Source organism: Scatophagus argus, chromosome 12, assembly GCF_020382885.2.
Source record: "Scatophagus argus isolate fScaArg1 chromosome 12, fScaArg1.pri, whole genome shotgun sequence".
NCBI lineage: Eukaryota > Metazoa > Chordata > Actinopteri > Scatophagidae > Scatophagus > Scatophagus argus.
In genome coordinates this window covers 2,825,248-2,839,437 of record NC_058504.1, presented here as the reverse complement: position 1 = coordinate 2,839,437, position 14,190 = coordinate 2,825,248, and positions in this window count along the sequence as shown.

The window sequence follows — 14,190 nt, the reverse complement described above, 5'->3', positions numbered from 1 at the left end:
TCCCTCCAAAGGTTACGTGGCTGTTTGCAGCAGGTACTGGTATAAAATGAGCCACCGAGTGTGATGAAGCCTCACAAGCCGACACTGTAGCTTTTTAATAAGGCAAAGCTTCAGGTCAGGGCCAGAGTGGGTTTGCAGGGACTCCAATTCACTCAGCTGTGCAAATCAATAGAGAGAGAGAGAATAGATAATAATGGAACAAATGAAAGGGACTTCCCAGCATGGCCATGGATGCATCAGGATAGTGAATATCTGGAGGGGAGCATGATACCGGTGCTTTAGGTAATAGACTTAGCCCTGATATGCTATTCCAGTTAATAGTCTAATCCAGTCCCATGCCTGCTTTCTCCAGGTTATAGCCTTATCCCTGCCACAGCCTATTCACAGAGATAATAAACGAGCACGGTGATGGGCTGTATATCCCTCCTCAGCCTGATAAGACGCCGGCAGGGAAATGAAATTCTGCTTCTGCTGAAACATTATGATTTATGGATTGGGAGCACAGCAGGGTGGCCTGCGCTGTGTCCCCGAGCACTCATATCTGTGCGTTTGTGTGTGTCTGTTGACGTGCAAATGCTGCATGCGTGTGTGCATGTGTTAACAGAATGCAGCATGTGCATTGTGTGTGAGTGTAAAGTAAAGCAGGGTGAACAGTTAGTTAATTTAATCCAGGCCTGCTTACACTATCTGACTGTGACTGTAATTCCCCTCTTCTATTGAATCACAATATTAAATCCACTTTATAGTTTATTCCATCACTTCAGTAAACACACACACACATGCACTGGAAGGTCAGATGACGAACCTCTTTACAACACACTGACCTTTATTACTACTCCTATCAATAATATTAATGATAATAATAATAATGAATAAGGGTTTATTCAAAATTACTTTAACATTCCCGAGTTAGCATTTATATGCAATGTATAAACAATGCAATGTATAAACATTTATCCACTTAATGAGAGCTCCTGCTTTTAAGTCCAAAGATGACATATCCTTATATGATGAAAGGGTTCCTGTTCTTGACTCCTTTTGATTACAGGTATGGCGAAGGCTAACATCCTCACCTGTGGTGACTCCAAAAACACTGAATCCTGCGCTAAATCCACACCTCCAGTTTGTAACCCAGCCTTCCTGTAAAAAACGTCTCAGGCTCAAGCTAATACCTTATATATACATTGAAACCCACAAAAACAATGACCTCCTATAACTATAACTACATTATAGTGTGCTATATAGCTTTTACTAAGCGCTTATGTGCTGCCTGTAAATGAGAAAACACTGTGAGTGCTATGTTGTTAAAAAGTGTTAGAAAGATGAAAACTGGTGTTGAAAATGCATCACCATCTGACTGGAGCACACACACACACACACACACACACACACACACACACACACACACACAGCAGTATGAAAAGCAGCAGCAGAACGATTAGACCATAGCAGTATTTTTTAACACATTTTGAGCTCTTCATATCCTATTAAGGTGATGTGTGTGTGTGTGTGCGCGCACAATGTTGTAGGAGTGAGTGCAACGCCACTCAATTGACCTAAGGGTCAAACCACTTGACCTGTGACCTCCCTGAGGCTCGCCCTCTCACAAGCACCCGCCCAGACAGACAGAGGCGACTCTACTGTAGATGTTGTTCTTTTTCAATTTTTCATTCCTCAAACGATCGCTTCTTCTTCTCTTTGTGTCAAGCGGTAATAAAATGGGGGCACCGCCTCGTAGAACTACAGCATGTGTTTGGAAAATGACACAGACGACAACAGACGTGTGTTGTCAGGCCTGTCTGTGTGGTGTAGGTTTTAGTAATGAAATGAAATGGTGGTAAAGAAATACAAAAATGAATATAAGCCTTGTTCAGATAAACTGGCACATGTAGGAAACGCTAAAGCCTTGTGCAGATGCCCTACATGCAAACACAGAGAGATTAGCACATATAAACATATGGTATGCATGTTTGCCTGTAGAATTGCAATTTAAATTGAATTAGCATTTTCTTCTATCAGTGTATTGGGAGGGAAAGTTGAGCATATTTGGCTATGGGGAGATCCTGAGGAATTCCGAGATAAATTATTGCTTCTGATAATCTTTGAGATGAAGCCATCTATCAACACATTTTAGCATCTACGGGCCCATTCAAAGTAAGCCTCCGGCCTCGCTGTGTCTTTACATTAAAAACTTTACACCTTTATTTGTTTTCAACATACACCATGTGTCGTTTCATCACATTATTGTCTATTTGGTTCGAAACATGGACAAATGAGTACTCACAAGTATTATTTTTCAAGTAAATTCCCACTTTCAGACTGATTGTTGAGCTGTTTTAATTTTAGTTATGTGATTTGCAGAGTTGTTGTTAAAACCCCAGGGTTAATGTGAGACTTGATGGTGTCTCACCAGACAAGACGACTTGTGAATGACTTTGATGCGTTGTGGATGCATTTAATAATTCTAAAGTGCTGCAGGAATTTGGGGACTTGCCATGTAAGAATTTGCTGAATAGATTTTTTTTGTCTGCCTAAGTCTGACTATATTGCAATAAAAAAGATACTGATATGATTTGATTATCTAATTATTAAAAATGTTGTAGGGAAGGAACAACAGAGTAATGACAGATGTAGGTCTACATATTTCACCAAAAGAAAATAAGAAAAAAGAGAAACGTTCCCCTTTCAAACAAACCTTCAGGTGTAGATTTCTGAATTTACAAGGTGCACTTGAATGAGCCATGATGTCCTCAATCCTGCCAGCATGTCAAACTCTAACACAGACAGCAGAGAGGACAGAAGCAGTGTAAACACTCCCACAGGTGTTCTTGGACTGAGATCTGGTCACAGTGAAGGATTTATACTACATAGACGAAAGTATTGGACCTTTGCACCAACAGGAACTTTAATGCCATTGCATTCTAAATACATACACATTACACATGCAGTAGAGCATTTGTGAGGCCACACACTGATGTTGGACCAAAAGGCCTGGCTCACAATCTCCTTTCCAGTTCATCCCAAAGGTGTTGGATGGGGTTGAGGTCAGGGCTCTGTGTGGGCCAGTCAAGTTCTTCCACACCAAACTCATCCAACCATGTCTTTATGGAGCTTTGCTTTGTGCACTGGGGCACAGTCATGCTGGAATAGAAAAGGGCCTTCAACAAACTGTTGCCACAAAGTTGGAAGCATAGCATTGTCCAACATGTCTTGGTATGCTGAAGCATTAAGATTTCCCTTCACTGGAAGTCAGGGGCCGAGCCCAAACCCTGAGGAACAGCCCCATACCACACCTGAAAAAGGTCCCAATACTTATGGTGTAATTCACTTTCCTCAGCTTGTTTTTTTTTCAGTGTTTTCCTTTAGGTTTCCCCTTCATTAGTTCTTAATGAAGTTGCATAGAATCACTTCAGTCCCCACTGCAACAGATTGTTTTGACTGGACTCCTGCATCCTGTGCTCAGTGACTCGCAGTCTCACCTCCTCAGTGCTGTGAGCTGCTGAACCTTCAGGTGTGCCGCTGAGCTGCTACACTCAGTGCGCTCATCACAGACTCCCCGCTTCACCTCCCTCTTTCTCCTCGTCCTGCTCCCTCACTTTACCCTTTCAGCTCTTTTTCTTTTCAATTTCCTTGTCTTTACATTTGTCTCACCTCCCTTTCCACTCTTCCCTGCATTCCTCCTTCTCCTGCTTTCTCACATCGCCTCCCTCCTGCTCACCTCCCCACACTCCCTCCCTCCCTCGCTCCTCATCTCTGTCGCTGTTGGCAGCCTATTTAAATGCTCCATTGGAGAAGGATTAAGGTTTATGCAAGGTCAGTGTGGGATGTGATAATTATAATCACAGCTTTTTGCCTGGCCAATGACGGCCATTTGTTATTCTCAGCTCAGTGGCTTCAGAAGCCCCTGGGGGGGAGCTGGTGGGAGGTGTTGACAAGAGGCTGGCTGATTTACTGGGCCTCCTCCTCCCCCTCCTCTGCCAACACAGAGCTGGCTTTGGGCTTTACATGCCTCACCCCCTCTGTCTCCTTCTCCTCCTTTCTTTATCCCTCCATTTCTTTGGACAGTATGTCCACTGCTGTCTCTTCCCTTCCCTCATCCATACTTTGACTTTTAGCCTACCTTTACGAATTTCTGTCCTCCAGCTCCTCCTCCTCTTTATTCAGTGGCATTTCTGCTGGATAATGGAAGCTGATGTACCTCAGAGGAAAGAGAAAGTGGGAGGGCGAAGCTGAAAGAAAGTCCAAAACAGAAGAGTGTTGATTATTATTGATTGTTATTCGCATAATAAAGCATGAGGGTGTTCAAATGATGTGACGAGCCTGGCAGTGGGACTAACAAGTATTGTGAGAACACTACCAGACTGGTGCAGTGTTTTCAAGTTCTCGCCTCACTTTTAGCTTTTTTTTTTAAATTAAATTATTGTTATTATTTTGGAGTTAAAGACATTAAAGAGACTGAATAAAGAACCTGAAATGTTTTATTTTTTCAGCTAAACCTTTGTTAATATTAGGAATAGAACAGAATGGTAGGAAATGCTTATATTGTATTGGCAAGTACAAACCCAGTCTGTAGCCTTGTCTACTGGGAGATGTTTCTTACAACCTGAGTCTATACTGCTGCCCATTGGGAGCTGCCCAGAACAACCCCAGCTTAAACCTCTGCAGACAGGGATTTGGCCAGTAAAAGCCCAGTCTATACTTCTGCCCACTGGGACCCAACCAACACAACCTTCTTTGCTTCAGCCCCACTCTGTGTCACTGGGGGTCTCTGCTATGTTTCCACCACACCTTCAGGTTTCCTCTGTGATCTCTGGGTTCTAACCTGTGATTTTCTAACTACAGGCCTGTTTCAGCCTGCCATGTGCACTCATGGTGTTCAGCACATGATGCAGAGCTAACCAAGCCTCCATCCATCATCCCTCCAGTCAACCAGCACTGCAGCCATGTTTGACTGCTCAGGACTGCTGCCGGGGAATAGATTGGTAGATTTACCCAGCTTGAATAAACACAGGGGACTAGTCATGGCCAGGGATCAGAGTGTTTTCTAGTTGACTGGTGTTAGAATCTGAACTAAGCGAGAGCAAAAGGCCAGGGTCAGACAGGGATGTGGGTGAGTGACTCTTTTAAGGCCCCAGTGCTGCAGCTGAACTGTCAATCTATGTGTCATTCACAGGGGAGAAGGTTGCTTAGAAGTTGGAGATCCTGCTGAGGGGAGAGCTTGCAGGTTTGAATCCCTGAAACATCTAAAAACGTGTGGCGGGGGAAGATCTGTTGTGTTTGATGAAATGGGTGAGTCGTACTCCACAGGTTCACAGTGACCACAGGTCAGGGGGTGTAGACTGAGAGAGATCAATAAATCACCTTTACATGTTACTTTGTGATTTCTCATTGAGCATGCTCAAACATTTTTTGTCTGGCTTGTAACAGGCAGTTTTGTAGTGACTAATGAGGAATTAACTTTGACATACTAACTGGATTGAAACTAGACATCGATGTGTCTGAATGGAACCTCATTGAATTCCCAGTAAGGTGGCTTCTCAACCCCTGAAAAACGGGATACTTTTGTCCATATAGTATAGATTCATGATGACAGCCTTTACTGTGATTCTTTGCAAGAAGTTAAGGCCTCTTTTGTTCAGTGCGTACATAAGGGACTCACAACGGCATGAGGTATCAGCGTTAAAGCACCATTTAAACCAATGGATTTTGGTGACTGGGACTTGCCCATGAATCCAATATGGTGTAAAGGCAGCTCGAGTAGTGGAGCCAAGCAAAGAAACAGGGATGGCTGGTTTTTGCTGCCGACTCTCTAATTGTCTCTGCCTGTGTTCGACAGAGCCTTTTTGAAGGACAGGGACTCTCATTAGGCATTCACACCCAGGGCTTGCTCCAATTGGGCTGCCTAAGGAATCTGAAGGCAATGCAATTGTGTAATTTGCACACAAAGTGGTCTGGATTGATCCAAAATAAACCTCTCAACTTTAAATGTGGAGTGGGGAGAGGGAGGGCGTATAATTGCATCATTTAGTGAATTGATTGGCTGAGAGTCGATGGAAGGGAATCAGGAAGCAGCAGATAAACGGTGACAGCAGCGCCTTTTAGAGCGGGGACCCATCGACGCAAAACCTGACACACACACACTGACTTTTAAGAAACACACACAGGTTTAAGGCACCGACGCATAAAAGTACACACAGTGACAAAAGAACACTGCAAGAGACACAAACAAAGATAAACCAAGACACAAACATATAGGAACAGAAATGAGAACACACACCACTAACACACACAGTCAGATTAGACAGCACAAAGAGAGCTCAGGTTCACATCACACACTGAGCGCTGCAGGGCGGCACAATGGAAGACAGAATTAGAGGTAACAATAGATTTCATTAAGCCAAACTAGACTTAACGAGACAATCGATATGTCATAATTAAAGCGAGGAGGCTGAGAGCGACTTAGACTCTAAATGATGACTGCTCTTATTAAGATGGACCAGATAGAGAAAGGCTGTGTGACAATGGAGCTTTATAACGACCTACCACAGCAGGCCTTTGTGCTCACACTGGCCTTTCACCAAGACAGATAGATAGGAGAGAGGAGGGAGGGGAGGAGAGGAGGGAAGAGAGAGGAGAGGAGGGCGGAGAGAGGAGGAGGGAGGAGAGGAGAGGAGAGAGGAGTGGAGAGGAGAGAAGAGAGGAGAGGAGGGAGGAGAGAGGAGAGGAGGGAAGAGAGAGGAGACAGGAGAGGAGGGAGAAAAGAAGACGAGGGAGGAGAGAAGAGGAGAGGAGGGAGGAGAGGAGGGAAGGGAGAGGAGCTGAGGAGAGAGGAGAGAGGAGAGGAGGGAAGACAGAGGAGAGAAGAGGAGACAGGAGAGGAGGGAGGAGAGGAGAGGAGAGAAGAGGAGAGGAGAGAAGAGGAGAGGAGAGGAGAGGAGAGAAGAGGAGAGGAGAGAAGAGAAGAGGAGAGGAGAGGAGAGAAGAGGAGAGGAGAGGAGAGGAGAGGAGAGGAGAGAAGAGGAGAGGAGAGAAGAGGAGAGGAGAGGAGAGGAGAGGAGAGGAGAGGAGAGGAGAGGAGAGAAGAGGAGAGGAGAGGAGAGGAGAGGAGAGGAGAGGAGAGGAGAGAAGAGGAGAGGAGAAGTCTGTGTCTTTCAGATGGTTGCAGGAGCAGCAAAGAAGATCTGATGTGTGATGATGTGAATGACCTCACACAGGCGAAAAAGGCAGACACACACCACCACCACTACCACCACCACTACCACTACTACTACTACTACTAGTACTACTACTACTTCTACTAACAGTAGTACTAACAGTATAGTTGTACTGCTTCATCCTGTGCATACAGATTTTCCTAACATTTTTAGCATCTTTTGGTTGCAATGTGTGAATTTTATAAACAAGAAAAAGCAGACGGGCAGGTGCAGGTGTTTTAGACCAAGTAATCTGCCTGATATTTTTACACAGCTGTATAACAGTTTTTGGGGTAGGTCCAGTATTTGATTACCTCACAGTGACAAAAGAAGAAATGACAGTACTGTTAATCTGAAGTGTTTAAAATGTTTGCACGCCTCTAACTAAGCCCACAGGAGGTAAACATCTTAAAATTAAAAACTGGGAACAAGGAAGAACTGTCTGTCAGAGAGGGAATTTAAGGAAATAATTATTATTTTATAGAATATTAGTGACTGGCAGACCAGCGTTAAAGCAAATACAAACCGCTATCACAACAATTATTAGAATCAGAAATACTTTATTGATCCCTGGGGGAAATTTGGTGTTTTAATTAATCAGTGCATTTGTTATTCAGCTTATTCAAAATGTGAGATGCTATTTAGCTTGCAAGTGGCTAAACTGCGGTTGACCTGGTACAAATTCAGTTGTAGTACCCAATAGTTTAAGTCATGCTTTTTGCTCTCTAGTATTTCAGTTCAATTCAATTCAATTCAATTCAATTCAGTTCAGTTTATTCACAGCTACATGTAAAAACAAACATTATCTCATGACACTTTACAAATATAGCAGGTATAGACCAAACTCTTTAAATTGGTCTTTAATAAAGACCTAACTTGAGCAAGCACTTGGTAAAACTGTCCTTTATGAGGCAGACCCTGCTTCAAGGTGGGCGCCATCTGCCTTAAAAGATGAATAGATCAACTACAAGAAGACATCGAGTTAGTAAACTGCACTAATGGGACATGAATGTGTACAAAAGTCCAGACGTGAATGTAAACATTACACCATTTACTACCACAACGTTTGACACGTATCTCTGTGTTTCAAATGATAAGAAGTTTGGTGTCACCTTTGTCATATTTGCATAATTCAAGTTGGGCAAAAGTGTGGTGAAGTGAGTTTAAGTGGACCTAACCTTGTTTCTGTCCCCACCGGCTGTCGGCATCTGATGATGAGGAGAACAGATGAAGAAGAGAGGAGACAGGAGAGGATGAGGAGGAGAAGGAGAAGGGGGTGGTGGTGGTGGTGGGGGGTTATAAGTGGGTCAAACACAGGTCAAACACCTCAACCCTTGGGCTAAGTGCTACATCAATGTGCACACACCCAGCAGGCCAACACACTCACAGCCCCATCGCCTTCATCTGCCTTGATTTGCAGTTTAATTAGCTCTTATCATTAACAGACTGCTTAACGTTACTGTTTGTGTCGACTCTGCTCTGTTCGCTGTGGAGGCTTCACAGGAGGAAAGTCATGTTTCTTTTATTTCTGTCCATATTGGACCAAATATGTGACCATTTCAGAGTACGTGGAAAAACGTGGTTTTGATGTGACCCTTTGATGAAAACTTGTAGTCTAATCTAATGGATTTCAAGCAGGCAGATGAGTTCATCTGCTGGAGAATTAATTGATTGAAACCACACTGCAGGCACATGGGGTCACTGATCTAAAAACTGTGTTAGTTCACTAATTAAATAAAGATGAAATAGCCTCTAATTTCAAGGTAATTAGCGGAGTAACTTCCCTCTAAGGACTTGATTTTCCCACACACTTGCTTAACGGCGTATTTCACCACAGAAAAGATGGTTATGTCATAAACTTTGCTGTCTTTGCTCTAGAAAGACAAATATTTTTGCAGGTGGTGCTTTATTATCCTTTGCTCAAAAGAACAATAACCAGAATGTGCTGTGCTGCATCAGACCGATAAACACTCCAGCTGGTGGGTGACGCCACAATCACTACTGTGAGAAAATGCTTAATGGAGTTTTATGGAGCTTATTAGACTTTGTAAGCTTTAGTAATGTAACATGTATAAGAGAGCACTGTGAACTACATTAACAAGCAGGAGAAATGTTTAATTTAAAGTGCTCATTCTTTGAGAGGATGTAGGATCTGCTGCACTGCTGTCCATTTATCTTGATGTTCTTCATAATGGGTAAAAGAACACAATGGGCAGACCAGTGCATTTAAAGTATGACTTCCACTCTGAGTGGATCTAATAAGATCTGTTTCACCCATCATTGACTGGCACATGAAGGCCAGCTTTCAGTGTGAGCTGCACAGTCGAGCTGGAGAGAAAAGGTTTCTATTGTCACACTGCAGCAGGTTCAGGTGCAGAATACATCAGTGGATTAAGCTGCATAATGTGGCCTATTGAAACCCAGTGAACATATTAGAATATTAGTACAACTGTCTCTGTCTTTGTCTCTCTTTTTCTCTTCTTTCTTTACTTTTTTCTGTGTTCAACATGTCTGTATGAACACGACAAAGCAGGATGTTTTCACACTATAAATGACTCGTTCATAACAACTTTGTCCGACCTAATGAATATTATAGTGACTTACAATACAAAGTTAAATTAGTATTAAGTAAATTAGTAAATTACTGTTCAAAGTTTCTTTTTAATAACATATTTCAATATGTTAAGTAAGCAGGAGTACAACATACACAAGACTTTATTCTGTATGTCTGTGAATTGCAAAGTAATTTAAATTGAACCATGAAAAGTGGTGCCACAAGTAAAACTAAGTTTAGGGCCTGAGTTCAGTCTCTATGGAAGCCCATTTCTGCCAGTGTGATGAAAGGAAAAATGGACCCGTGAGTCGCTATAGAGAGAAACTTTAATGAAATGAGGACTTAGTTTCTTAAAATAAAATAATTCTCATTACTTTGTGAAACTTTCTCATTATAATGACTTTTAGGATCTTTTTATTGGAGCTTTTTCATCACACTGGCAGGAAGCCTTTCAATATTCAACCTGTGTGAAAACCCAGTCAGTGCAATCATCAGGTGATCTCCATACACGGAGTTTACAATACGTGTGGACTCTCTTCACATGACTCAGTCAAATCCAAGTCATGAGTCATGACTCATCATGACCTCTTACCAAACCCCAAAAAGAGCGAGAAATCAGAGGCTGTGGACTCAGCCAGTGACTGCTGTCTTAATACCTCCTTCTACCAGCCTCTTTTCTCTCCATGTCTCATTCAGTACTGACCCACCATCATTTTAAATAATATTAGACTTCTGTCTTTGGTAATGCTGGAAAAGCAAGACAAGACAATTTCAGCAATGCGTCTGAACCCTGATCTGGACCAGAGGCTAAAATGAGCTAATTTTGGTGTAATAGACGATGTAGATAGAAGTAACTTGGAGTGGAATTTCTCAGGCAACTCGTTCATTGAACAAAAAAAAAGAAATAATGATTTTGCCGATATGGAAATACTGTTGACAATAGACTGTCTTTGTCTTCCTATCGCTCAGACTCTCTCTCCGTCTTCATCTCTTTCAGACGACTGTCATTTCTGAATTATATTTTACGGCTCATTAAGCATCTATGGTGCTGGAGTGCAGAGACAAAAGCTGAGGGGAGAAGGAGGAAGTGATGAAAAGACAGGAGAAACATGGAGAGAGGCTCCAGGAGGGGAGAACCTCCTCCTGAAAACATATAATATTTACTCTCATGAAAGGATGTGTTTAATTAGCACCAATTAAGCACACAGATGGCACACAGCAATGACTGACACTGATATCACAAGGGAACTCCATCAGCTTGTGGAGGCCTTGTTCGCCACAAAGCTTAACGTTACCGTGAGTTACTTCTTTATCTGAGTGAGACACGTCGTTTCCTCCTCGACCTGGTCTGTAGTCTGGTCTACAGCGGTGCGTAGGCTCCTTCACATCTAAAGCGTATTATGCCAAACACGCTGTTTCCACTGATTTTACAATCTACACTATATTCAGAAAGAAATACAAATTGTGATGATCAGATTTTGCAAAAACAGTGAATACAATTTGACCCCACACTCCCTTAAAAAAATCGCTGAATTTTGTGAGTTGTTGAGTTAGGAGAAACTTTATAAACTTGGTGAAACTGGAACTGGAATTCTGGAATATTTAATGAAGGAGGCCATTTAAAGGATTTGAATATAGTAATTATACTTAGTTCTCAGACAAAACACATCAGACATTTCAGGGTTGTGAAACCTGGAAAGAGGAGACTTTTAACCCAACCAAATCTCTTCAGCAACTTCAGACAGGCTTAGCTTCTTTACGGTGTTTTGTGGTTTATGAATTTGATTTTGTTTACTTTACACATGAGAGATGACAAGTGAGTGATTTCATTCCTGTGCGGGACAAAGTGATGGTTTTAATATCTCGCTGAGTTGATCTTGTTCTACTGCAAAGAAGTGAGTCTGATCCCGATTTAGACAGTAGCCAACATGTAAAATGCCACCATTCTCGCCGAACAGAATGCATGTATGGAGGAGGCCTCATATTAAAATGGCTGCTGAGGAAGTATCAGCATTAGTAGCTACAGCAGTAATGAACTTTGTGATGATGATAATGTCTGTTGAAGGGCAGGGAACTGCCTGCTGCACCGTCCAGTGTTTCTTCTCCCTGTTTCATTTTTCCACCTTTGTAGGTCCTTCCAGCCACAAGGTCACAGTGTGTTTTTAATTGTGGTGCCCCTGACCCCCCCCCCCCCCCACACACACACACACACACATGCGCGCGCGCGCACACACACACACACACACACACACACACACCCCAGCGTATCCCACCAACCCCCTCAGCCCAAATGATGAACGACTGCACCTTGTGAAAAGGGCCCTCTCCAATAAACAAGCTTATCTCTCCTCTCTCTCGCTCTCGCTGCTGCCTGTGAATAATGAGCTCTGGGTATCACTGTTAATCACTATAATTGTTAATGTTAAGAGGGGGCCAGTTGCTAGTTGCCCGACGCCCCACGCCTTTATTGATTTCATTTTTTTACATTAAAACGCTGCATGCCTTTGTCAGAGTGGTGGGTCACCCCCCCATCCCGCCCCCCTCCTCACCCACTTACTCCCCACCCCCAGAGGGAAGCTAATTAGTTATTTAGTGGCCTGTGTGTGTGTGTGTGAGAGAGATGGTGTGTATGTGGGATGGCAGAGCAGAGCTAAAGCCTGTTATCAGCAGCTGATAAAGGGAATTGGTTGTCCCACAGTAGCTGTGAGAGGCTATGGCTGATAGCAACGTGGCTATTATAGAGAGGACAGACACATGCGTGCACACACACACACACACAGTTATACACAAACACATGTAAATACACCCAAGCACACAAACACACAGTTTGAAGAGGAAATCAACTTGCAAACATTTCAGAACTGTTTACAGGCAGTCGGTGGATCTTTTTCCTTTGTGCTGCACAGTTTTACTGGATAAAGACAACGTGCCTGAGATTTACACATTTCATTTGATCACCGCATGCAGAGGAATGCGATGCTGCTCAGGAGGGCTCAGACTACACAGGAGACTCCACAGACTGAGCTGCAGATCGCGGTTCTCTTACTTCCTGCTATGACGCTGATATCCAGTGGGCTTTGATGATAAAAAAGTGGCTTCAGCTGCAGCTACCTTCGAAATTTCACTTTGTTGACCGATGATTATACGGGCACTGAGACCCGATATTTCTCTGATGTTCCTTTCTGATTAAGTTTTCATGGATACTGGAGGGATGTTAGCAGTCATGTTAGCGCTTGGGGCAGGTCAGTTGCTTGTAGTTTTCTTGAGAAGCACTCATTCAAACTGCTTCACACTCGTCACAGACTGTGTGGTGTTATTAAAACACTCTGAGAGAGAGGGTTCACTCTGCAGTGCCACATGCTCTTTACATACTTTACCTCATCATAATTATCTGCTCTCGTATTGTTCCTCCACTGCGTCCCTTAATATTGCATTTTAAGACAGTTTAAAGTATGATTTTTCATCGGGGTCAGTCAGAGCTGAACCAACACAAAATGACGGGAGGTCACTGAACGTCACAGACTAGAAGTTTCTGAGGGGAAGGTTTCCTTTGAATGTTGCAGAGTTATGTTCGTTATTAACTATATTTGATTTTCAAGTTACAGTGTGTCGCTGCAACGTAATCCTGGAAGGGGACAGTATTAACTAAATGTGCTCATGAATCGAAAAAAAAAATATATATGGTGGAAGTTGAATTTATTTGGTCTCATTTTGGATTTTATTTGCTGTATGATATTTATTGATTTAGAAATATAAATTTACTGTTGTGAGAACATTTCTTCAAGTATACACATTCCTTTGGGATGACACTTCGCACTTTAACAAAGCATGTCATTTTGGCATTAAAAGGTTTTTTTTGCACACTGCTTTTATTTTTATACCACACTGATCGTCACTCTTTCGTCCTCTGCTTCTCATGAAGGGCTACTCTGAATATCAGTGAAAGAACAGGAAGAAAATACTGCAATTATGGATATGATTTCAAATGAACATCTTAATTTTTGTTTAAATATTTAAGATAAGAAAAGAAATTCCTCTCTCAGTGTTTCTTCTTATTCGCACAATGGAAGGCTGACAAAGTGAGGCAGAATTCATCTTATTAAGATAAACCGTAATGAAACAAAGATAAAGGTAAAGAAATGTTGAAAATATGATTCATCGTGACTTGAGGATGAAGCACATTTTAGGAAAAGTACAGACACAATTTAGATGGCTGATGTCAGTAAAAATGATGATTTCTAACATGGTGATGTGCCCCATTACTGCTCTTTTGGTTCCAGAGGAATCTTTGTCATGCAGGCGCAAACACTCTTATCTGACTCGAAAACGATACGCCACAAATTACTGAGTTACGCCACCTGAGAAAGTCACAAAAAAACGTGCCTGCTGTGGCAATTCAATTTTAACAAACATTTAGGCCCTCATGGGTAGAAACTTTCCAGG